At 45.1% G+C, this 27,527-nt stretch overlaps 1 protein-coding gene across 7 annotated transcripts in view; it reads left to right on the top strand.

Moving 5' to 3' along the window:
* Positions 1-215: 215 nt before the first annotated feature.
* Positions 216-27,527, top strand: part of LOC1269168 (CDC42 small effector protein homolog) — a 29,221-nt gene continuing 1,909 nt past the window's right edge. Inside the window, exons 1-3 of one of the 7 annotated variants that reach the window (XM_061643905.1) lie at positions 216-390; positions 1,826-1,989; positions 16,172-16,293. The gene's annotated coding sequence lies outside the window, so the exon portion shown is untranslated. Of the gene's footprint in view, positions 391-560; positions 897-1,820; positions 1,990-16,171; positions 16,294-27,527 lie in introns of those variants that run through there. The other 6 variants (XM_061643904.1, XM_061643900.1, XM_061643901.1 and 3 more) reach the window with 6 other exon arrangements.

The following is a 27,527-nucleotide window of genomic DNA, read 5'->3' on the forward strand; positions in this document are numbered from 1 at the left end:
ATAGCAATTTTATGTTATGGATAAACCATAAAAAAGAGAGTTTTAACGTGAAAAATCATTATTTTTCGTTCAACTTAGACAATGTCATCATTTTACTTCAAACAACTGGGAAAATGTTAAGAAAAGTGCTTATGAAAAATAAATGTTATTTAACAAAACGCTTCTTCGTTGTGTTCACCAACCCTGCAATCCATTAGATTGCACATGTATTGGTGGCCAGCACTGTGCTGCTTGTTGGGCAGCCAATTCACAAGCTCTTTCATTTCAATCATTTCCTTTTTCATTTAAATTTCTTTCGCCCGCGAGTGAGGACGGACCGACGTGTGCGTTGGCGCTGCTGCTACTGTTAATTTTATTTAGAATGCCGTATATTATTTGCTTCATCTCACGGTACGGGCTCTTCACTTTGTTTCGGAAACGATTTATCAAGCGCACCAGCTGAAATAACGAATTTTGTGTATTAAATTTGCGCCATTGCTACGGGCGATCGGAGTGATCTTCCACCTGGAATCCATGGTTCTTGTGGTTGAGTTTGCGTGTGTGTGTGTTGTGATTGTGTGTTGCTTGTACACCTAAAACAGGCAGGAAAAAACTCCCGAAAGGGAAAGTGTACTCTGAAGATTTGTGTTCTTCGCAACCCTGAAGTTTGTTAAGGAATTTTGCTTTGTGTGCCCTGTCCTGACGGTTTTGTTGTTGTGCCACTATGTTGTTCTTAGTGCAGATAATTCTTTCCCTCGGCATATTTACACAAGTGCGAACCGTTGGACCGTGCGTGCGTTCAGCGTTGCAACGAATCTGCCACGATGTGTTATCATTCGTCTTTATCCAGTTAAATTTACACAACCGCAGCAGATTACATTTTTTGCCACTCCATTCGAGCTGGTGACTGTTGCTCGGTGAATAGAGCACTTTATTTATATTTCTCCTTTGTAAATATCTAAGTTACACAAAATATGTGCCTGTGCGCCTGTCCCGTTACAAGCGCCACATCCGTGATCGTGCTGCATGTTTTGTGTGCTTGTGTATATGTGTGTGTGTTTTGTTGTATGTGTGTATGTGTCTGTACAAACGAGAAGAAGGAAAAGAAGACAGGTTTTCCATTTGGGCACGATCACGAGCGATGGGCGAGAGGGCGGTGGTCATGGTGAAGGAGCAGAAAACACTGGCAGAACCGGTTCCATCGTTCCATCTTCCCGTGGTCTGGGCTAAAGGGTCCCAACTCTGCAACCTCCCAGCCCTTCCGATTTGGGGGGATGCTATACCCATGGTGACCCCATGGACTGGAGCCTGTAACGACAAAAGCAGAAGCAACCGCCCCATTCCCGCGCTGTGACTGTGACTGCGAAAGGACCCAGACGAAAGGGAGCATAGTAAACCACGCTCCGTATAGGTGTGTGAGTAGGTGTAACAGTGACCAGCATGGGCAGCAACTGGCGCAGCATTAATCATCGACAAACCAACCCCGTTCCATGCTTATCCTCCCTGAGCCGGGTCGATGGTGGCCTCCGGTGGTCAGTCAAACAATGGCACATAAAATCTGACAATCGGCTGACGAATTCGCAGCTCTTGCGTGTGGTGGTGTAAAGGGCCGCCTCCCCGGTCGAGCTGGTGTGGACGAAATCGCAACCGGGGAAAGCGATATTACAGGAATCAGCCGACTCTTAAACATAACATCGAAAAGGAATTATGACAAATAGTGGTTTTGTGTGTGTTGTGAACCACTTTGTCATTAACATTAAAAGGGTGGAGATCTTAAAAATAAACCAAAAATATCATCTAACATCTTTAATAGAAATATTTATGTATGTCTTCTTCTTTAGCTTAGGTTTCTAAAGTGAAAAAGCATATCAGTTTAAGTGATCTTATAGAAAAGTGATGCCAATACGAGCAGTGAAATAGAATTTAGAACATCTAAAACATACTGCAACAGAAAAACGAACGAGTAAAACAGTGAAAAGTGAAAATAAAATAAAACATTTTATCCACCAGGTAAGAATAAATTACTTCTAAAATGTACTATAAAGGATGGTTTCATCGATTTTAATTAGTATAGTAAATAGACAATTAGATTCTTAATGCAATCGAATCATTACAAAACCTTTCTTTGTACGCCTAAAAACCAGAATTACGCCTCAAATTACACCTAAGAAAAAGGACTTAGCAAAGTGGTGTAAAATCCTCAAATTTGGATGGATCCCTTTTTCACATCATTCGTCTTAACATGCCTAAACGTTCTATATTGGTTCAAGCCTTAATTATTTATTTATTTTTACAAGACTTTCAATGCCCACTGAATCTGTTTTTACTATTGGTACTAATATGTTTATCACTAAAAACTCTTTCAGTAAATTAGTTTCAAAAGGCAAAGCATTATGGAAAACATTGGAGAAGCTTATTGCCCGGTATACATTACCAATGATTCCTGTCATGTCAGGAGACTCATACCACATCACGTTAATCGTATGATGCTCTGCCTTTGTACGCGACAAAGATCACACAACTTCTTTCTTAAATTTGCCTTTTTCTGCCCAATCACCGCAAAAAGATGCGTGTAACTTGTGTCGCAACTGCGCGGTACCACACAAGCACAGCGAAGCTACAAATTAATCACGATCGTGCCCGTCGCTCGCGTCGGCCACTTTAACGCCCGCTTGACTATTATTAATTAGCGCAATCTTCTCCAGCAAATTGTGTACAGGCAAATAAATCAAAATGCACTTTGCCTAAGGTCGATCCCGGGCTTCCTTCACGCACCGAGCAACCGCTCGTTCTGGGCCGGAGACACTTTTTAAAGTGCCATTATTTGTTTATTATTACTCTTTCTGTGATCTTTCTCTCTGCCGTGTTCGGTAAAAGGCAAGCATGACTTCAGCCTGCTACCCAGTACGGTTCGTTGTCGGAAAGGAAGCTATTGGCAGTACTTCCGGTGACAGGGACGGGGACAAGCTGTGCATACATTAAGAACCTCATACAAATATAATCTTCACGACCTTTTCGAACACGTTTTGATGGGCCCGGTGGGGCTTTGTTTATTCCTCTTAGTCAATGCAACTTTAACTCACAATCGTACATACTGTTTTCATCGATCGATTGAAAATAAAGTAAGATAACCAAACTTATTATTCCATCTTGAGCAGAACAGACACTTTATTCATTAACACGTCAGCAAGATAGTATATTCGAGACGAAACGCAGGTACTTGTTCTGTATTTATACGAAGGTTTTTAGCTTTCTTGTCTGCCATAATTGCATGTTTCCATCCACATTCACACACAACTGTGCAAACAACAACAAAAAAATCGCTTACCTCATCGCACCTAGCCTGGCCGGAGGTTTTATTTTCAACAGAGAATGTTTAATTCCATACGCTTTTCATTAAAATTCGTACACACCCTCGCGCGCCAGAAGAAAGTTCCCAGCCAAAAGAGCCATTAAACCTTCGGGCGCACATTTCCATTTTAACTTATGCATCCCGCGCCGCCTCGCCGGTGGTGCATCCTATGCAGCTGAGCGGGGCAAGACATGCAGGGTGCACCGTGTTACCGCCACGATTCATTGTTTTCAAACCATGTCGCCGATGTTCCGTAACAGCGCGACAACGGGCCGCAGCAGAAGACAACCCCTCGCTTCTTCGTGTGGTTGGCTCACGGTCAAGCAACGGGTGAAGCAAAACAACCGTCATAAACAACCTCACTTGGGAGCAACAGCAACAAAAATGCGACATACACTCCGAACAGAGAAGGAATCATCGAGATTTTTTGTAAGGGAGAAGAAAGGGCTCACACCGCCGGCACAGGTTCACCTCCACCGACCAAGATGTTGGCCGGTGGATAAACATGATGCATACAAGAGTGTTAACCAACCGACCGATCGACATGGATGACAATTGTGTGTGTGTATTTTTGTGTTTCGAGTTGATTTGCTTAACATGAGAAGTGCTTTGGACACGTGGAAATTGAGGTTGCTAGCGCGATGGATGAGCAGTTTGTTGTTGGAATGCATCTTCAACGTTCCTACTCTAAAACCAACCAAAACATCCAACATGAACTGGCTTCATTCTAGCTAAAGAAACACATCACAAACGGGTATCTCAACCATGGCACTGCTGAGATCATCGCACCCTCACTACACCCGGCATCGTATTCTAACAGTAAATTGGCCAATCAGAAACAAAACATACAAGCCCGTAAAACACACGATCCATATAACCGATCGTAGCAGCGATATCGCTACGTTAGAAACGGTAGAACGATACTTAATGCTTAATGCTCTCCCACTAAGATCTTCACAAAGTTAGCAAATCGCTCCAAAAATCTAATGTTTCTCCCCCTTACAACACGAACCACCCCTGGATAAGGGTAATGCTTTCTTTTGCACGAATGCTTTCATGCGGCAAATGAAATGCAGCAGCAAAATTCTATCTACACGATCGTAGAAAACCTGGCCGCAAAAAAACGGATGTGTCTGTGTGTACCTAGCGGTTCAACGGCAAAGTTCAACAGCCATTAACCGAGCCCAAGATGCGAAGACGGTTTCCTCATTCCCACCACGCGTTACAATTTGTTCTGAGGTACCCGGAGCGGTTTGGGTCCTTCCTTCCGTGGGGCGAACCGAAGCTAATAGAACCTCGCTGGGACGCTACAATGATCGGACAATTATCGGGTTTGCCTTTTGGAGCGTGCGGATACATTCCGTGAGCTGGCTAGGAGGTGGTGCTCATGAATCTCCTCCAATAGGGCAGAACACACAACAATATATACGTTGAACAAATAGCCATAGGTCGCCATCAATCTATTCTTTTCGCGGCCACACGAACATTACGCGATAATGCGAGTGGTGCGTAATCACACACAACCATCGCATTTGTTTTTCCGCTCGGCATATTTTTTCTGGCCTCTTCTGTGCTGTTCTGTTTTGAGTTCTCTAGCCATGATGATGTGTCCGTTACGCGGAGATGATGATGATCGTTTAGAACACAATCGTATGCTCCAATCGCAATTCATGCACTCCCCGGCATAGTGTAGGCCTCGTGCTTAGACAGAGCTTAGAAGTACCGTTTTTGGTGTGGTTTTGGTCCGGCCCTGGACCTTTGGGCTAACCTTCAAATCCTGTGCCTAAAGTGATGTACCTCATCTTTACCACACGATGAACATGAGTGCTCATAAATTGCCTCAATTGGAAGGGAGGGTGCGCTTAAAACAGCTCCAAAAAGGTGTCCCACCGGCTACATCGAGGCACTCTCGCCCTGTTCTGATGACCTTTTTGGAGGCAAGGCTTTGGAGATGGCTTTGAGATTTTTAATGCCCGTTGTCAGGGACATGGGTCATCTAACGCTAACGATCATTGAGGTGATGGTTTGTGTCGATCTGACCAAACAGACGCTGAATAATGATCGTTTTAATCCAAAGCTTGCTGTGTTTTAAACGAGTTCATCTTAAAAAGTGAAGTCTTCCTGAGAAGGTGAATTTCAATCATCCAAATGTCTGGGTGTACGTGTCGTTACGAATTGAACATGTTACATCAAGCACAAATCACCGCTTACAAATGATGCTCGAAATGATCTTCCAGCCGGAAAACTCGACTCCGACTAACCAATGTAGGAAGTGTATCATTAGCCGGTAAAGACACACAAAAAACGCATTAAGCAACTCTAAAGTGGAGTCATCTTTCACTAATCCCTAGCCGACGAAGGTAAAGCCTTAATGCCCCTCCCAAGGGAAAGAACTGTGGGCCAATGCGCAGATCACAACGTCTGAGCGTGTTTGATGTCTTTTCCAAAACAAAAAAAAAAAGGTCGGTAGCTGACGTTACGTACGATCACTTTTCCAGTTGTCTAAGTTGTCACATTGCTGGCAGAGAACATTATGGCCAACCGATATCTCACTCATTCTTTGGTCTTACCTTCGCCGAAAAACGTGTGAGATGATCGTGTCGCTTTGTCACACTGCGCGCTGTACGGCGATGAGAAAGGCGATGATCGTGACGATGATGCTCATGATGATAAAAACATAACACCGTAAGCATAACACACAGCGAAATTAATGGTTTCCGCTGTGGAGAGGCGCCCAAGGGGAAAAGCAACAAGATCGCTTCAGCAAAGGCACGCAGAGCAGAGCGCATGTGTCACATGTAGCAGCGAAGAAGAACAGCATCTAAATGTGGGATCACGAGATAACGTCCCGCTCGTGTTTGGCGGATTATCTGTGCTGCAGATGGAGTTTCTGGGCAGTGGTTTTGGCAAACGGATGGCAATATGTGTCTTAAAACATACAAAACGAGTTGCTGGAAAAAAACATCGATCGTTCCAATACTTGTGTCAGTTTTAATTTCAATCCCCCACTGCGTGGTGTCCAATCCCAGTTATGCAACTTGAACGTCCAACAGACCCATCGCTGAGCACGCACGCAGGAAGTGAAAGGAAAGATCTCCCACAAATCTCCCCGCTCGTTTAACTGCTTTCACGCGCCCGCCCGAACGTACAACACGCGGCATACTCGGCCTGGTGCGTGTGTGTGCGTATATGTGGAAGTACGCGGCCCCCGACCCTATGGCTAATCAAGTGACGACGCACTAACCCACAGCGTAAACGCACATCGATTCACACACAGGCAGCCAGGGTAGCTGCCGGTTCGGTTTGTTAATTTGAATTTTAGTGACTCGTGTGCTCGTGGTCGCGGGCAGCTAAAGTGTTTCCCCTCCCTAACGCGAGGCTTCCCTTCCCCGTGCCCCCTCACCCGGTGTTTCACCTTGCCGCGATGAGCGCGTGGGAGAGATAGAATTTCCAAATATAAACACAAACACTGCCGGGCCTTCTACTCGAGGGGGCAAGCATGCTTTCAGTGGGAGCGTACGAAACGAAATCCCTGGGCTTGTTTCCCTATTTGGGGCACAGGTTCCGAGCATGGAGTGTTCTAAGCTGTCGGCAAGCATGCTGGCACACACCGAAACTTGGGCAACCACAGCTAAGTTTGGTGCTAGATGTTCCGTAATGATCAGGGATCGTGCGATATGTTCTAAATTTCCTTCGTTTAAATATTCAGAAGAAAGATAGCGATGCTTCTACATCTAAGTGCTTGATCAGCAGGTTGAGATTTCGTAAAAGTTTTGTAAGTTAGTGATTGTGTTTACATTCAAAGTTTGCCAACAATAAGACGATTTTAATCATTACGTACTGTTACCGATACCAAGTTGCCGATCCCTGATGCACCAGGCTGATCTCTAGAACCAACGTTTGTTCCACACAGAACTTTAGCTTAAGCAGTTGGTGGGGTCGATTTTTTCGATTGTAAAATAAATAAATAAGAAACCAGTTCACACCCACGTGAAGCGGACGGCGTTGATTTTTCTCCTAATGGAGCCACAAGACTAATAAACTAAAATAAAGCAAAGGTATATTTGGTTCCATCACGATCGTTCCACAGCGCTGCAGTAGACATACGTCCATTTGTCTTTGATCATCAGCGTAGAGGTGTAAATAAAAATGGAACTTTATTAAAATTTCTCTTTATAGCACTTACTACAGAAGCAGTAGAAACAGTTTCCTTTGCCAAATACATGTTTTGGATCATTAATCACTCCCATATCTTGTCTGTCGGACTGGCAGGGTTAAGAAGAGCGTTACCTCGCTTGTCCACCTTGTATTGCGAACAATGTATTGCAACTACGCTCAAACCTACACTCGCAGCGTCGTGCGGAGAAAGTTGTCTCGATGGAAAATGTATGTTATTTTATGCTGCCATTAAAAAGTGGCTTAAAGTGTGAAAGATGGACTGGGGGGGGGGGGGTGGGGGGGGGAATAAAAATGGCGCATTATCTGCTACAACCCCAGACACAAACAAGCCCTACCACCGAGAAGCAGGTTTAACTGGCTTGCTTTCTGATGTCTGTTTTGTACTTTGTGCGAAATGCATTTTCCCGTACGTATTGTCCCTTTCCAGCATTGTCTCAATGGTCAATTATGTGTTTCATTCGTGTGTGTGCCACTTAAATGCGTGGTTTTTATTCGCGGTTTGAGCTTTTCCTTTAAAGCCGTCAATATTTTGCCAATTGAATTGAAGCGTAAAATAAATCAGTGAATTATTGCTCTTACTTAATCGCATCTATTCTGTAACTACAGCCCAACCGACAAGATGTAACAAACATTTAGCACCATTACAGAATAGCCTGTACTTTCAGTTACTCTCGTCCGTCGTATTTTGGCTACTTCCTGTCAGCTTACGAGAGCTCCGATGATTATTATACGCTTTCGCATCTCAAATAAATTATCAACTTTTGGGTGGCTGTAAACTGCCGCCATCCCTTGCTACTCGCTTCCACAAAGGTGTCATTGTGCATTGGGCTACTATCGGCACGACCTACTGAAACCAAGAGAGAGAAAAAGGAAAGAAGTAAATAAAAACCTCCGCAACTCTCGAAGCGAAAATTGGTGTTAGTGGAATTGGCAATTGGCCATTTTAAGCAAATGTACGATTGAAAGGGTTTTTTCTTTTCTTTTCTCTGCTCCAACCCTCCAAAGATAAATTGGCGATGGGGCGTGTACGATACTGGATCGCGGAGGGTGGTGGGAAGTTCGGCAGGTTATTGTGTATTACTTCACGCGCGCCTGCCCTGTGTGCACTTAACCACTGCCTTGCTTGCTGCCCATTGTCTACCGGCGATGTTGGGCTCTGGGACGCCGTGTGCCCCTGTTGCCTATCAATTTAGATCTTACATAAAATGGCGCTCTTTCTCACCGCCGACCCATTGCCATTGAGAATTAGATAATCCATTCTTTATCCCAGCGGCCCTGCCATTTGGCGAGAGGAGTGCATTATCTGTCCAGCTATTGAGGCATTGGATTGACTTCAAGCAAATTTTGCAAACCATATGACGATCATATTATATGTTGTACATGTTGTAAGTTATATTAATATTTGTATACGAATGAGAGCTCCAAAATCTAAATCTAACGAATATTTTGAATGTCCTGCTAAACACGACTAACCTCAGTTGGTTCCCACGGAAAAGCAGGCCCCAGTACTAACCCAGAAAACACCCACCAAACCGGAACGATCCTATCACCACTGATAAAGAAACCCTGAGCACATACCCCGAGAATGTGTTAAAACTGATTCGTCCTCACCGGTCTTCCAGAGCGCTGGGCTCTCCCCAATCGCCTCCAACGCGCATACGATTACGTGATCACAACATTCATCTTGACGGGGTGACTCAACGACAGTTCGCCGAACGCTTTCCTTGCCCACCAAGAGAAAGATCGTCTCAACAACGACGGGTATTTGTATTGTACGGCGGTACGATGACCTCATTTGAACCTGTGCTGTGGGACGCTGATTAGTGGACGCGTGGCGCACGGTACGGCTGGACTTGCCGTTTCCAATATTACTCCCCTTGCCAGCAGACACACGCACATGATCGTTTCTCCAAGTGTAGTCACAGCAGGAATCAGGTTGTTTCCCGAACCGGTTAGTGACAACAGGGCCAACAGGGGAGACGGGACTTTTCCCTCTCGAAGTGTAGTCGTTCGGGACCACTGGTCGGGGTCGGCTCAATCGGTTTCCTATGCAAACTGGGTGGTAATTAGAAATTAATTAAAACCCACCGACGTGTGACCGCTGGTGGACCGTCTGGGACCGTCTGGATCAGACAGTACGGAACTAATCATGGTGAAATACGGAAATCAAACGAGAAATGATAAAGAAACCATGCACGTTTGATTACTTGGAAGAGACTGTTTTTGAAGTCTCTGAGAATAACAACTAACACTAACGTGGGATTGAGTTTACAAAAGCGCTTCCTTATACTACGGATAAACACACACAGCATATTTCCCATGTGATACTTCCATTAGGGAGCCCCCTGTCGTTACTGCTAGAAATGCTTTTAGGTGACGCAAGTCTTGGTTGGTTCTGCTTTTTTTTTTATTATTATTCATTTCTGCACACGGCTCAGATAATTGATCTTAACCTTTCCACTCGAGTCCTACAAACATTTTACCCCGTCCTTCCTTCACCTGTATGCGCGATAAAATGGTGATGATCAACAGTAAAGATTTCAAAATCTGCGCAAAGATCAAGGGAAAACTATTCCTGCGGGGAGCGTTGCAGACGAAGAAGATAGCGCTTGATCGTGGCCTTAAAAGCATCATCTTCCACAGTGCAAAAGGTGAAGCGTGGCGCGGTGGAAGTTTATGATCTACCGAAAAGAATAATTGACCACAGCGCGCGCAGAAGTTGTTTATAAGAAAGTGGCAAAGCCTTGAGCTAGAAACCAAACCCGACCCGCGGCAGACATTATCTTTGGGTGCCCCATTACCTTACCATTTATTTACGAGCGTGGCAGCACCAGTACCCGGTTGCTTGTGGTAGACCTCTCTTCCCTCCCGAACGGGGCCGAAATAGATGGTTTGTCCAATTAATTAGCTCTAGCGAATTGTGGAGGCTTCTGACCTAGATATGCTGGGACATATGCTAGGGGAAGCAATTTGCTGCTCAGCCACCAATCAACACCCGCTCTGACCACAGCATTCTGAATCCAGACGATTCAGCGTTTGGGGCGAAACGAGATCGTGCCTTGCGTGAGGCAGTGAGGTGTGGGCTGGTTATAAGTAGGTACGGTATCATCTTCACTGCCCCCAGCACTGGGAGTAGTACACGAAGTGTAAACAAACACTGCGCTCAGCGCGGTCTCAGGTACCGCTGGCAGTCCATTAGTCAGAACCGTTTTGGTGAGGTCTACTTCCCGGCCTACTTTATGCCTGGTAACGATCGGGCGCACATTGCCGGCGATCAATATCGTGCAGAATCGGTACATTCGGTCGATTGAGCAGAAAGACGTGGAGTTCGTGCAGAAAGCTGAAAACAAGGGTAACGGTTCTAGAAATATGCCAAACGGGACACACTAGATAACGCTTATCCCAACTCCCATTTGGAGCATCCAGACAAGAACGGCTCCAATGTGCACAGTTTACCGGTACAACGGAGAACGAAACCTGATCCACGATCGATCCAGGCGCCGCCGCACGGTTGGATCGTGGTACCGAAAGCACAGCTTTGTTCTCTGGTTGCAATCGCCCCCCAAAAACTGCAAATTGGGCCGCGAATCGGCATGGAGATGAAATTTCATCCTCCTCCGGCCAATGTTGCTCTCTGACAGCTGACAACTTCCGAACGGGTGTTGGATTTCAATTAATCACCCGACATCCGTTCTATATTTACCATCAGCATTGCACGCTGATTGAAAGGGCAATACCATGCCTTTGATTTCGGTGACACTAAACACATTGGAAAGCTTCTACCGTTGACATTAGGCTATCTTTCCAGACGACTTATTGAGGTGAACGTTTTCTGACTCACACTCGACGACCGTCCTTTGTGGTGTCATTATAACCCAACAAGCATACTTGCACGAGTGCCGAGGATCATCGCCGGGACGGAATGTATGCTAGACACCAAACATAACTAACAAAAACATTTCTGAATGCTGTTTCATCTACCTTCTACCACGCCCAGAAGAGATGGCGGGTGGTGTAGTGGTTAGTGTACGCGAAGGCACATTTGCTATTTGCATAAAATCCATCCATCTCACTTCCAACGCGGCACAAAGACAAGGCGCACAAGCCGTGCGAGCGTGAATGATGCTATAAACCAAAGTGTCTTAAGCCGACAGTGTGTCTCTGGGTGCGCTAGCCCGATCACGACGCAACACAGCATCGTTGCCCCGAGGTCTTGGAGGCCTTGACGGTGCTGGGTGGTTTGTCTGATCGTTGGAACCTTTTTTCCTGAATTTTGCAGACGAACACACTCGTAAACTAGACAGATAGGCAATAAGAACAGCGAGAATGGTTCGAGAATCTCTAGCAAGAGTACAGCAGAGCTCGTTTAATTTTTGCCGTACTTGTTGTGTTTAATTATTTTCATTACAACAGTTCAGTTCGGCCTGCTCCCAGGGTCGCCGCTGAGAAGGGAAGTACTGAGCATTTCATCTTGAGACTGGAACCTTGTTTAACTTTCGAAATTCTTTCCGGTTCTTTTGGAGGCTTCTCGCTATTCTGGGTGTAAGTAGAAGGCTATTTTTGTTAATTATTTACGTTGCTTTTTCGACTTTTTATCTCACCATGGGTCAACTTCTGAGCATGTACTTTGAAGGTTACATTTGCGATTTGTTTTTTATTGCAGAAATCTCGTTATCAAATGAAACCAATTTTCACATGATTAAATTACACCTATTCTTCGTGGAAAGTTAAAAAAAAAGGAAAATTATACCCCTGCCACCCTGTTGCACTACTGCCCACCGTTTGGTGGATTATTTCTCTAATCGCCAGAAGATTGGCTCCGGACACACTCGGCAGCATATCTCGCATTTCCTTGCAGCACACACCACCACCGGCATAGCTTCAGAGCAGCAGGCCCTTTGCGGGCCTGAAATCCAACCGTCCACACATGCTTCCCCAACGTGTAGTCGACTCGACTCTGCGCATTTGCTAGACGCTCCCAACCACCCCAATCATTCCAACCGACCGAGGCAGCAAAATGGTTGAAATTAATACGATTGTTGCACTCGTAAATTGATGTAAATCCATTAAACTTGTTAACGCCGGTCGATTAAGCGCAATGTTTGTTACGGAGTTGCCGTACCGCGGCTCCGGGAAGCCGGCTCTATTGCTGTGGCACTCTTCCTTCTACCACCGTCAAAGTGAAAGTAGTGAAGTTTGTGTGTGTGCCGCTGATGCTGTGTGGCCCGGCCATCTTGGGGCCCCCGTACACGGTGGCCGTACATAAAAATGCGCTGGAAAATTATTGCAGCCAAGGGGACAATTTCGCACAGGAAGAGACAGTTTGCAGCTTCACTTGCCGCGGATCTCTTCTCACCTGCCTGAATGCGGCGACATTACGATGAGCTACCGAACCAGCAGCTTGCTCTTAGACGATCCGTTGAAATGTTTAGATTCGTCGTCCAATGCTTCGCTCCATAAAAATGATAGACGGTTTTGGTTTCTATAGCGCGCGTGTGAGTGTGTGCGCGCGCATCACGGTTGGGGGTTTTATTTCCGTTAATTAATTTTCTCTGACGTGCGGGCCTGTTGATAGAAAGTGGCCAATAAAGTTTAAAAGCAAATGCCCGATGACAGCATACAATCACAACTCCTAATGGGATTGTTTAATATCTTTTGTTGGCTTTTTATTTTGCAAACTTTCAATCGTGCGTCGCTGTTTCGTCTGTGACATCGCGGGTCAAACTGAAACTACGATTGGTTTGCGCTCATACTGCAGAATACATTAAACTCTGAAACGATCGCATTTAAATTAAGCTTGCATTAAGCTTAAATTACTATAACCCCACAACCGTTTGCCGTCAAATCGGCCAGTTGATCGTTTCGCGTCATATTATCCGCCATTAAGCCTACGATGTGCTGACTTTGTGGTCCCGGTTCTACCAACAATTATCGGTACATTCGGGTGTGTGTATGGAAATCGTCAACCATACACCGGAACCTTACCCGATCTCCCAGTTTCCCCCCCACTTGGCAGATCTTTAATCCGAATGTGGTTTTGTTATTATGCTTAACTTGTTGTGCTGCTGCCGGCCGGCCTGCCTGTCTGTCAGTCTGGTTGGCCGTTTGTTTGTCTACCACGACCCCAGGCTACGCAACAAATTTCCCAACTCCAATTGTTATGTTGTGCCGGTTTGTATGTAAAAACCGACCACATGAATAGGCGCCAACCCCTCCTGTCCTCACAGGCGAAACTCACTTCGCTGTTCATCACTGTCAAACGAATATTAAGCGGTACAATGACCTCCCGGGTGGGGTGATTTCCGTGCCACTCCGACCAAACCGGCGATCGCTTTAAATGGTCGTCACAGTTGCAGTGATTTTATGTTCATGATTTGGTTTTCCTCTTCACGTCGTCATGCATCCCGAGGGAGAAATTTCCTACCATTAGCTTCTGTTGAGCGCCCGACCGATCATTGCGCCTAATGATTGCGATCGAAGCCAAAATTGGGGAGCGAAATAATGTTACAACAGATTTGGATTTTTATTTTTGACCGTACCCGAAACGTTGTTATGTGTTTTCATTTCGGTATGGCGGCTTTGAACGTCCCAACTGCTGTTAGTCGTCGAATGCTCTTTTGAAAGCCGCAGTAATTTAAATGGAATTTTGATGCCCTCTCAATTCGACTCAAATTACCAGGACGTAAATTTTTCGATTGATAGGGCTTACTCAATGTATTCTTATTATTAGACGGGGCATACTTATGTGTGAACTGTTTGGCTTAGTGTGTTAAAGTGTCTCTTCAAAGAAAATCACCTGCAAAGCTTTACGTGTGCGATCAGCTGAAGACACTTGAGAGCCCCTGCGAACACCACGTGTCCGCCGCCGTGTATGATGCGCAGATAACATGAACAGGAAACAATTTACAAAGCCCGCTTAAATCCTTTAAGTCTCTTAACAACACCTCTGTCGTTGGGGAGTAGTACTGCACCGTAAAGCGCACGGGTAGGTAATTAAGTTACTGCGAAGGATTGACATCGGGCTTGCATTTGCGGTCACCCTTGTAGACAGTCAGATGCAAACAGAAAAAAAACCCAAACCACACTGCTAGTCCATAGAGAGGTGTCGTTGTTACCCATGAGCCGCCGAACCTGCTGTAAAATACGTCTTCGAATGCGTTGTTCAACATCAACGCCACCTTCGGGTGCCATTTCACGTGTGCCACACGCCTTCGTCGCCGTGCAGACGTTTAGCAAAACGTAGCTACACACTGTGCTGTTCACTTTAGCAAGATTGGCACCATCAACACCGCCACCCAGCACTCATTCCTCGTTTCCTGTACTTTGCTTCGTGGGAATTGCGTGTGTTACAGCAACGTCACCTGTAGTTTACCTAGACGCTTGGGTTGGCTGACGGCAAGAGGGACAAGTTTGCGTTTGCTGTTGGTGGTAGGTACCCCTCTTTTCTGCAGGCAGGTTGAAGGCCAACCCCTGACCGGATCGTGTCGTCGAAGCAGTGCGCCTTGCTGGGTACTTTGAAGCAACATGGACAAATATTGAATGCAAAACTTTTTAGCTACTGAATAATATGAGATTGGAGTTATTTATTGGGCCATCTGTATTTCGGCATAATTTTGAAATTTTAATCTTAGGGGCCATAACGACAAAAGTACTAGACTATCCTGCTTCTAGTAAATGAGATCTTATATTCTCATCTCATCTGATCTTCTCATTGTAAGTTAATCCTTAGCAACTAATTTATTTACTAATTTTACGCAGTTCAATGTGAAGATCATTGCATTGCATAAATTAATTCACCAAGGATTGCAAAAGCGCGTTACTAATTCTTTGACTTTCTACCGTCGACTTGGTACGTCACACGTGCGAACCTCTGCAACAGACGCATACGTCCGCTTAAAACGATCCTTTCACTTTCTTCGCAAGCTGGTGGCCTACAATATTGAAACCCACCACCACCAACTACAACAACAAAAAAGACCTTAAAAAAGGGCTGACCTACAACACAAAATCCGTACAAAAAAACCGGGAGCAATTTGATCGGAATCAATCTGTGCTGTGTAAATCACTTCTCGTTAGCTGACACCGGCATGACACCGCCTGACGGCTGATCTACACCGGACTTCCGGTGTTATTGCGCCGACCGACCGTCCCAAAACCGGCTAACCTCTTACGCCATCGCGAGTGTTCGGTGGCTTGAGTTGCTGAAAATTTATTTCATCTCCATTCGCTAAAACAGATTACCCCCTGTCCCCCCGGGTTGCCAAACCGATTCGTTCAGCTCACCCTCAGGGTAGGCCCTAGCAGAGTTATGAGCTCTTACTACTACTACTACGGCGCGTGTGTAAGCGTTTAAGGTGCACCTAGAGTTACGTGCATTGCTGGCACTCTTTTGCCCCAACCATCCTAACCGATTGATTGGATTGGCCCCGTCGGGAATGATTTAGCACCAAGCGGGCCAAACCCCGCTCCCAAAGCTGTCAATAACAAATAGCGATCGACTCAAATGATTGGTAGACACGGGCGGGTTTTTATAAGACGATCAACAAACGATTCGGCTGCAATTCTTAGCGCGTTCGTACACTGTCCAAACATTGATTTGTGATTCATTTCCCTTTCTTTTTGTTCACTCCGTCATGTGTTTTTTCTTCTCTTTCCTTTTAGGGTGCGTCCGGTCCGGTTCTCGTAGACGAAGCGTCGAGGAATTCCATGCTCCGGCCTAGCTAGTGATCACAACACGACCGCAGTCTTCCCTCTGTGTCCCCCACTTTGCGCTTGGTGTTGTGGTACGTAATTTTCTACTCAATCTACTAAGGGTAGCGTTTAACGTTTTATCGGTATACATCGGTACTGACCGCGGTAGCAAAGTGTGATTTTGGGTACATTTTCCAGCGCGCCCAGAATTGATCGGTGCATAAATATTCACTTCGTGTGTAGTCTTGTTTCAAGCGGAAGCACGTTTTAACTGCGACTGGCCTTGGCTTAAGGCGATAGGTAAAGCATAATGACGGGTCGCCGCTCGTCATCAAAAAGCAAGCTACGGAACGTTTCCGATGTATGATGGGAAAATTATTACTATATTGTTGTCATTCTTCATGCTGCCGGGGTTAGTGGGTTTTAACGCTGATTCGAGCGATGAAATAGACGGAAATGGAGTTTCATTAGCAAGGAAAATTCATTACCTCTTTAACTAGGGGAATTTTGGGGATGAAGCAGTTTCTCACGTATTTTGCGTTCGCTTCCTCATTGATTGTTTCCGTTCTTGGCGATTTGTTGTTCCTTTTTTTTCTAGACGACTTTTACGACGAGAAACTGATTGTCTGTTTTTCATAGACTTTTGGTGAATCAATTTCACAAATACTCCCATCAATTGTGCTTCAATAATTAAGATATAACCGTCTTGCAATAACGGAATCTTAGTAGAAAGATCATCCAAAAACTCTTTAGCGCGTATTGAAATTGCGCAACAATTTGCACTAATTTGTAAATACTTAATACCAACAGCCAAGGTGGATTAAAGCTTTCGCAATTGAAACCATTTCCCAGCGTCCCTAACCAATAACCATCATCAGATTGGGAACAGTTGTGGTGCACACTTTCTTGCATCATCCTCTGCCACTACTTTCAAATGTTTATGACTGATGCGGCGATACGATTTTCCCAATTTAACACCCATAACACCATAACGTTTGCCGCCGTTCCCTTGGACGCGTTCAAAGTGCATCAGGGCAGCGCTGTGCGCACTTTCCTCGGCGTCAATCAAATCCGCCATATAATCAAATCGATGCCATCCAAACCATCCTTCGTCCCATTTGGTTGCGGGTGGGCCAATCCAGCGCGGGCCGTAAGTTTATGGTGCGGGTGGAATTTCGGACTCACAGTTTGTTTGGTGGACCACGCCGCCGGGGTGGTCTCCCTGAAATGGATTCAAATTTCTTCTGCCGTCGGCAGTCGCGCAGTTGCGAAACATAACTCCCCTCACGACGAACGGGATGCAATGGGCTGAATCGTGGTGTTTCGTACTTTTTTTCGTAACATGTGCGTGCGTTAGTGATCCGCGCTTGATCGGTTTTATTATTATCATGTTTTGTTTTTTTTTCTTGGAAGAAAGAACGCGTTCGTTTTCGGGACTTTTCGGGAGGGTTGGTGATGCTGTGCGTGATCTTTGACTGCTGCTTCCGCGATCGCTCGATCCGGATGGATGGAGTGTTGAAAGCGTTTTGGGGGATGAAATGATACCAGGCCATCATTTCGACAGAACCATCGAGTTTACGACACTGGTCGGGATCACTCTTGATCGTCTTGTTAGATGTGGCGTTCTAAGCATATCAGCAAAATTTCAACAATATGGTTCGTTTGGTGGATTGTAAAATGGTTAAATGAACCCTTTTGATCAGCAAAATCAGCTTACCTTGGAAAAAATTCGGCACATTTTCGTACTTGTTGTTCCAAATTGTTGTTAACAATAAATCAATTTTAAAATAAACAATATATAATCAACCTAATGATACTGTTGGCAATAATCGTGTTAGGTGTACACATGGGAGGGTAGACAATTTAATTGTCTCTTGTCTTATTTTCTTCCCCCATTGTACACGCAATTTTCGCGAATGACCAATTAAGCACTCCCCTGCGAGTGACGTCGCATACCGTAAAATTTAGGTTGCCAACCCCTTTAATGCTTGCTGCTCCATCGTGAAGTGTTAAGCCAATACGATTGGTTTGTGGCCCAATTTTTGCCTCGTTCCATTACAACGACGTATCAACACGACCCTTTTTTACGACCAAAGTGTGGTTTTCACCGGGCCCCACGTGTCCGGCGCGCGCGCGCACTGGTTGATGCATAATTAATTGACCCACAGCACTGTAATTGATTTTATGAGCCCGAAATCATTCCGTTCCGTTGTTTAACTTAATCGCAGAAGGTTTTTTTTGTGTGTGAAGTTACTGGATACGCGTTGCTTCCTCTCATATCTCGTTAATTGCATTTCATCACATTGATCATGCGAGCTCGGCGCGATCGACGAACCCGACCAAAACGAAACACAATGCTGCACCAGCCGCCCCAGACTGGAGTGAGTGTTTTTTCGGATGGTGTGGTTTTCTTTCCCCAACGCTATCAATAATCATCCCTCTGCGAAAAGATGCCGCACACCGATCGCGAAAAAGCACCGAAACACACTGCACGGTATGGGGGAGTAAGCGACGAGGGGTATGCCTCGAGTATGCCCGCAGGGGTCACTCCGTATAAAAGAAAGGAATACACACGATACGATGCCACTGCCGGGGGTGGCCTCTTTTCGGACACACGGGGCATTTTATCATTATCTTCCCCCATACCCTGTTCGCGGTGATAAATGACCATCGTGTGTGCCGGTGTGTGTAGCTACATGGGGCTTTTCACGTCAGAAGCTGCGGCAAACAGTTCGAACAGTCGGTCCAAGTGCGTCCCGTCCCGTCGGATGACCTGCTTCGTTTCGGTAGGATCGTTATTGTTGTCCTATTTACGGTAGACGCTGAAGATCGGTTTTGGATTTCAAGATGTGTTGGTTTAGCTTAGTTCCTAAGTAAGTCTATACTTCTAGTAGCTTAGGCGAAAGACATCTAAAGTGATGATCATGTTGCAAAATGTTGGGAATTTGTATAAAAATGAACATAATAAATCAGGAAGCATTAGAAATGAAACAGTGACGAAAAATAATGTAATTGATAAAACAAACACATGAATAGAACATCTAACATTAAAGAACGAAGGTGATAATGATACTATCATTCACTATACTACTTTAAATTCATTCTTTTCTATGCCATGACTCATCCATTCTTTCTTCTGCAAAAAATCGTTTTACATCTTTCCTCTCCATACGATCGTTCATTGTTGTGAATCACCGATCGTGCGCGTTGCGTTGTTTTTTACCACCCCGCCACTTGGATGAGCTGTTTTATTAAAGCATCTTTAGTGGCCACTATTCTTGGCTTACTCACGCCCCAACAACAGCAGTTCTTCTCTGCATCCAGACGTACCACGCGTACACATAGTCCAGAACCAGACACGGTTGGTTTACATAGTGATTGTAAAAGTAAACACGCGCTATACTCGGGCGCTGTTGGTTGCGCTTGAATTCCTTTCCAGCTGGTGTACGATTAAATTGAAGTTGTCATTACATCCGCGGTACAAGCTCAATAAGTCTATTCTACCGACAAAATTAAGTCATATTATAAAGCAAGGTAAAAAAAAACGAAGAACGCACACAAACAACCTGAGCCTGACGTCCCTTGCGAAAGAAAGCATAAGAAAACACGGCCTCAGTTTAAACCCCCCAACCAGCGCACGTAGTCAAGTGGATGAAACACATTTGGTTGAACGTGTAATATATGGGTGCAAAATAATTTATTCCCCGCTTCGATTCAGCCCATACAGCCGTACCACGGTTGAGTGAAATGGAGTCGAGCAGGCCAGTAAGAACACGCCCCGACCCCGAATAGGTAGAGAGAGAGCGAGTGAGTCGTGGACGCTTCCCCGCCAAGAGGGCTGTGAGTCATCCAAGTGTTCCATGTTCCGCGGCACTGACCCAACGATGGTCATTTTTGCGCGTCTGCATCCATCCACCCTCTTGATGGTTTTGTGACGGCTGGCTGATAGGGAGAGTGCGCAAACTTGGTGGTACGTGAGCAGCCGTTGTCCGGTTGTCTGGCATTTGCTGCTGATTGGCGATGCATTCGTTATCGGACGGTGCTTGAAAACGACAAACCCGAAGCCAAGGGCACACGATTACGTGGGTAGAGACGTTCTAGCAAGGAAGAGGCAACAAGGAAAGACATTAAACTACACTTTACTTAAACGCGTGCGTGAGGTGGCTATTGTAATTGGTACAAAGAGAAGGCAAAAACGATACCATGATTGATTTGTGCAATGCTTTTCGTGATATTTCCGCAAATGGCAAATGTAATCGTTGATACTTGTTTGATAGGTAAGGTATTCCAAGATCCGAGATAACAAAAGTCTCGTATGTTAAACGAAATCAAACGAAATCGATTCTGACATTCTGATACAACAGTGGGACAACACCGGACAAGCTGGACCTGGAGTGGACCCTGGACATTGCTAGGGACTAAATATGCGACTTCCGAGTCGAATTTGAATAGAATAGCCTTTGTCGGTGCTACAGTGTGACTGTCCGGATGAGAATTGAATCCGTCCGGTGTTGTAGAAGTCGGTGCGCCTATCCAATGTTCCAGTGGGCTGTTCTCACGGAGGTCTTAAAGTATACTTAATAAAGTATAAAATTTCGAATCAAGATAAATTCGAATCTCAATATTTGTAAACTAGATATTGGAATGAAGGCAATTCGTTCTGTTTTATTGCGGTTTCTAGGGAGAATTAAATTAATTAAAAATATATGAAGAATTTCAATTGCAATTGCAACTATTTGATTATCAAAATCATCGATGTGCTTGACACAAACTTGTAATAGTACCTCATATTGCTATTAAAACTTCATTCAAACACGTCTCGTAGTCCGAATTATGCGGATGTCAGATGTATGCATTTGCTTAGAATGATTTGCGTAAGCGTGCTGGAAATGAAGCCAAATCACTTGCTCCTCGACCTAAATCTTAAGCGGGTAATGTTTTGATACACCTTTCCACCAGATACACCCAGTCCCGTCCCCTTTTTGGCTTCCTTCCGATGCGAATCATAGCACATTCAACCGACAATCCTGTTTCGTGCAATTGCGGCCAATAATAGCAACCAAAATCAGGTCATTTCTACATTCCCCCACGGTGGTGCTGCGTGGAGCATCAAGCACAGCATCAGCGAATGCTTGTTTGTGCTGTAGCAATATGAATGAAGTCCAGTTAGCCAAAGACACAACTTGTAACTTCTAATGCGTACGTTTGATTGTTTTTCCACGGTTGAATGATCATCCAGGGAAGGGTGATGGCTTGAAGTGTTACGCCGCTTCCAAGTAAGTGTGTGTGTGTTTTTTTTTCGTACTTTCCCTTCCGCACGGTCGAAAGCGGTGCCGTCCGTGCTCGAGGCGTTCGAAAATTTTCCGAATTCACTTTCGCTAAATCGGAACACGAGGCATCCGAAATGGCATTTTAGGAAAACTTGAAAACAATGTGCGACGGCCGCGGTGGCGGCGGCAGCTCTCTTCTCGCATATCTGTACCGGCTGAGCGGGCATGCAATAAAAACGGATGCAACCATCTTTATAGTGTAAACAAATATTGCCTACATATTCTGAGAACAGAGAGGGTGGATGTGTTCCAGTGGGTACGGCATGATCGTGCAGCACCACGCTCTCCCCCTCACAGAGAATTGCTTTTGGCCGCAACGCACAATGCGAACATTCTCCCGTCTGGGTGCATGGAGTGCAAAAATTGGAAAGTTGCCCATTCGACCACGACCCTAGAGGTAAAGATCAGGTGAAGAATCGGATCGTTAAAGGAAAACCGTCTCCAAACTATGACCAGACGATGCTCCCACTACACGACGCCATTTCAGTTTTACGAACGATCACGTTTTATTCTCGAGACAGTATATGTGTCTTGTCCCCTCTCGGCACCAACATCATGTACTCGTTTTAAAAACTGACTGTACAACATTTGCTTTACCCTTTTTGGGAGTTGTTTTGCCAATCCCGAATTCATCCTCCAAAATACATACATCAGTCACCGGGGCACTGTTGTGAGGTTGTCGTGACCCACTTTCTGGTCACGTTTATTGCGCGACCCGGGACAATCAACCGGGACGCAGGAGCAGTGCACGGTCTCGCTTCCAGTCAGCGTCGCCCTACTTATGCCCTGGGTACACCGGGAGTACTTGAACGTGTACTACCGTACATTCCATTAATTAGATTAATGATATTTGTAAAACAAGAGCGCGAGTTCGCTATCGTAGAAACCGACAGCGTTCCGGATTTATCGCGCTCAGGCAAAAACTGGTCAGTCGCTTCAGAACTTCTTCGTACCACACGCGCGTCCTCCGGTGACAACGAGGCAGAAAGGTAAACGAAAACAGGTCAAACCAAGTGCTGCAGGGTACGGAGCTTTTGCTGATGATCGTCGCGTACATGGCATAGCTACTTCAGCTGCATAACGACGGCAGGCTGTTCAAACTCACGCTGCGGCTGGAAAGGAAAGGAAACACAACATCTCTCACCCCAATAAAACTTGATTCTTGCCTCCGAAACCTGCACTTCCTGGACGATAACTTGTCCCGGCATTCTTGCAGGCATCACTCGTGTACGTCTTCGGAAACGAATGGACCAACTGGCCCACCGACATTGACGTGTGTACTAAGCTTCTCACAGCCATATAGCTTCATCTTCCTGGTGCCCTTTTTCCGGTTGGACCGGTTTTTTGTTCCTTCCTTTCAGTTTCGATGCCAACCCTTTGCCGGAATCCTGAGGCTCTCCATTCTCCAAGGCGTATGGTGTCCATCCACTTCTTGCAATGTGTTAATTGAAGTCGCTTAATTGTCTTAGGCCGATTGTGTCAGCTTATGGTTCGCGGTTTCCGCATCCCCAACCTCCGCTCGTTTGCCACGTGCCACCACCGCATGCGTGTTTCAAATCTATCCACCTTCTTTGGGGGGGTTTTTCTTCTCCTCCAACTCTGCTTCGTACGTGCGTGAAAATGTTAATTATCACAAATTCTCTGTTATGTGCGCGCGTGCGGCGGAAGTGCACGGAAGTTGCGCTTCTCGAACCCGAGATAGTGTGGTGCCTTTTCAACCATTACGAGGAGTAATTTTTGCATATGATCGGGTGTACGTACCATCACCACCACCACCACCATCGGCATTGAATCCGGAACGTGCTGAAGGGGGGGAAGGGAGGAAGCTCGCTTTTCGGAAGAGGCAACACAAATTAAACGGAGAAGCCGCCGCAACGAATTGTGGTAATATAATCCAGTAATGGCGATCTTAAAGGCCGTGTAATAGCCATGAAATTGTGCTGTTGTGGAAATGTTTTGTGCAGGGAAACGGGGCTTCTTCTTGAAGAAGTGAGTGATCAAAACTGATTCGACTCGAAGTTCGATGATTCCACGGTTCACGGTTGGCGTGTGTTTGTGTATACGTAAAATTATGATTTGTGAATGAGTTGCATGTAATGTTTTTCACATTAGGATGCATTAATTAGGATTATTTATCTTTAAGATAAGCCTTCAGGGGAGTTATAGCACAGAGGGATACGCATCTAACTAATAGTGTTGTTTTGGAGTATCCAAGAAACGTTGGCATCCGATGAACGTACAATAAATTATTATGTACTGTTCACTGTCTTGCTATGATTCATTTTCATAAATTCCTGTAGACTTTTATCTTATGAAATTCATCAATTTCACAACGGGATAGTTAAATTGTTCATATTCGAGATATAAACATAGAAGACTTTAAGAACGCCTATTATCGATACACTTCGATAGTAAGCTGCATTTTCAATCCCTCAAATACCCTTTCCACATCGCCAAGTGTATGCTAAGTCTATTCCAATCAGTAATAGAAGCTAGAAATCATTTTAAAAATAAGTTATTGGCATTTCCGATATTTGCATCTTGCGTTGAATTGGCTAGAGAAACCCTGTAATCTCACTCAAGTGCACATTATTTTCGGTAACCCTTTTGTTTCTCCCATTAAATTCGACCCGATTCGCTTTACTCACTCTCGCGAGCCGAAAGTTAAACACTTTTCCCGATTGCGAGAGCATCATCGTCTGCTGTTGTGTTACATCGCAAACGATCTTCAAAATTCCAGATGAAGATCACTTTCCTTCAGCTTCCTGGAATCCAGGTACGGTTCGTTATTGTTTTGCTAATGTTTTCACCCTACCTTGGCTGCAACCTTGGAGTTTGTATCGATTTGGAGTTTGAAGATCTTCTTCAAAACCCCGCAAAAGTGAGTTTGCTTACACTCACTCACCACGCTAAACGGCTGGGTCCAGGTTTATCTTGGCGTTTGCTATTGTTCGACCGAGCGTTCCGGTTGCAAAGTTTACTTAATTTTATCTTTTTCATCACAGATAGTGGAATCACGCTGTGAATCACCCTGGCGAAAGGTAAAAAAAACAACACGGCAAGAAGGGGAAACACTTGGCTTTTCCAGTTCAAGACGCGATGATGAGGAAAGGTGGTGTGTAGTTGGGTTTGAATTCTTTTTTTATTCCTTTTATTTTTTAGCAAACACTCCATCGGTCGACTGATGACCGTTCGGGTGGCCGCGAAAGCAACGAAAACATCTTGCAATCGTCTTGCTCACAGGGCACCATAAGACGGCTATAGGGAACCCTGTACGAGTGTGTGTGTATGTGTGTGTGTGTTTCCTCATCCATTGCGGCGCTGGACGCTGGAGAGACGATCGTACGAAATTGTTTAATGTTTAACACCACCCAGCAACATGGCTAGGGTGGCGCTTAACCTTCCGTTTGGTGTGCTGCTGGCTCCCGTTTGTGCTGTGCCGTTGGTGGTAGTGTTTTAACTTTCTTTTCCACCTCCCTTCTTCCTCCCAGTCTTTGTGTGATGCTGCTACGAGGTGTAAGCTCCGTTGCGTTGCTTGTCTCCCTGTGCGAGGTACGGGGGCTACACCAGATACATTTACATTTACTTGCCGTGAAGGACAGGTACTCCCCCGAAGACGACGATGACGACGGTCACTTTGCGACATCCCCACGGTGCTACATTTTGACCCCCGTAGTAGTACACCCATGGGGAGAAAGTTGCATAATTTTTATGCTTTGCTGGTGGCTTTCAACATGCGGAACTGCACCCACAGCACACCGCGAGTCGCTTGGAATTTGGAAGTGAGGCACGTTGTTTTCTTCTTTTTATTTAACACTAAATAGCGTGTCGAGTGATGAAACTGGTGCTTGCTGCTTTTTTAGCGACAAACACTCCTTTACTTCCAAAAGCGGACAGTTGATAGGTAATGTTCAAATGTTGGTACAAATTTGTTGCACGTTTGCTCCAACCGGTCGAGGTTATGCAATGGCGCGTGTGTGGCCACAATAAATAGTGCACACCTCTTCTTCTCGGCGGCCAATCGCGCCCAACAGGGGGCATTAATCGACGCTGCGTTTTGGCGGCGAGCGGCAACGTACATGGAAACCAAACCATCGCCATTCCGCAATGTAAATGACAAGCACGCACACACAGCACAACCTTAAGCGTCGTAGTACGCGCACGCCTGAAACGGTCGCGTCGTCGTCATCTAATAATCACGCTCTTCTTATATGGGAATAAAAGTAAAATCGATCAAACGGCGCTGGTGTACAGATATTCAGGTGCGTGTGTGTGCGCTCGCGTTTATGTTGTGTGGTGCGTTATTACGCGTATGGTGCGTCGCGTACATCTAGACAGCGTGGGGCAGTGCAGCATAGCTACCATCAGCGCACGACAGCACGTGTAGAGCATGCGAAATTAGCAACAGAAGAGGCTACTATGCTCAAGATGCTGAACCAAACTAGAGTACCACCAGCATGGGAAGAACTCGAAACAACGGCGTGCTTATGGAAACAATACATATGTGTAAAACGCGTCGATCGAGCAGTACACGTGACACCGAACCTAACTGAACCGTAAAACCACCTAAGGTATACAACTATTAATTGTGTTTGTGTATATGTGCGATTCACCCTCTCTGACTCTGGTGCCACGTGGGATGGGAAACGTAAATTCAAATCTGTCCAACAGTGTGCAAACGGCACCGATCGATCAGTCGTTTGTCGGTCATGGCTTTTCCGCATCAGTGAACAAACGGGTACGTGCTGCACCGTGCTTTTGAAGTACTCTAATGTATATAAATCTGGAAATTGATCTAAATATTTCAATGTCGAAAATATCATTTTTTAAAGTGTCTCTTGGCCTAAGAATTGCAACATTGATGATCGTCAGTACTGGTTTGTTTGGCCTTTAGTATCGGGTACTATGTAGTCAGCATGTAATAAAACAAAAGAAATTCTGCAATTTGTACAGAAATACTGAGTCAAGCTTAACAAAAATTGAACAAAAAGATTCATAAGGAAATATACATACTCAATACTAACTGCAAACAAAGTCACAGATTATGGATACAAATAAATTTAGGTACCGATTTGCAGAGCAAATTCGGACATTGGAGAACAAGTAGGGAAGTATGAGGACACATTCGGTTTTTTACAAACCTGATCCCACCGCTTTTTGAGACTTTAAATTTCAATAAAACGCAAAAAATAAAACTGTTAACTGGCTTTCCCCTTAAAACGTTAACGTTTACAGTATCACACTTTAATTTCTAAGCACGTTCATCTCACGACGGATGGATCGATTGATGGGCGAGTTGGGTAAAGAATCGGGAACGTAATTGATAGAGAAGCGTGCATAGAATTTAATTAAGATTAAGTTTCTGCTTCCCTTTGTGTATGGATGATTTTGGCTTGCTTTGTTAATCTTCCTAGTTACCGAAATTTCCTACCACTCCACACTATTCTTGGCACTGCCATTCGAACGTTCAGCCCGATCGATCGCAGGCACATTCAAATCGGGTCTGAAATTAAGCCTCAAAACGGCATGTAGTTGTTGCGCCGAGACCTTCAACAGTTTCACTTTCATACGTTAGATCTACCACACACACACACACACTCACACAAACGAGATCATGCAGATCACTTGCTATGCTAGTGGATTTATGATCAATTTTTCACATTTAACTCGATTACCGTGCCTTTCACTCGCTCGGTCGTTCGATGCATTCTCAGCTTTGTGGCCTTTTGTTTGCTACTCGACAGAAGTGTATGCTGTCGGAACGTGTGCCCATGAATCGGACCAGCATCAATCACCACTTAAGACATTTTTCTTTTATAAAATAGAAGAATCAAATTGTGTTTTGCTTTACATTCGAAGCGCTTTTAACCACAACACAGATGTGCGAATAAAAACGCCCTCTTCGTTAGGCATTGATGAATGAGGTAAATAAAACCCTTTTAAAAAAACCTACGCCAACGCTAGCAAACTACGCGCTGTTTGCGTATGACCCCGAA

Source organism: Anopheles gambiae, chromosome 2 (genome assembly GCF_943734735.2).
Source record: "Anopheles gambiae chromosome 2, idAnoGambNW_F1_1, whole genome shotgun sequence".
Taxonomy (NCBI): domain Eukaryota; kingdom Metazoa; phylum Arthropoda; class Insecta; order Diptera; family Culicidae; genus Anopheles; species Anopheles gambiae.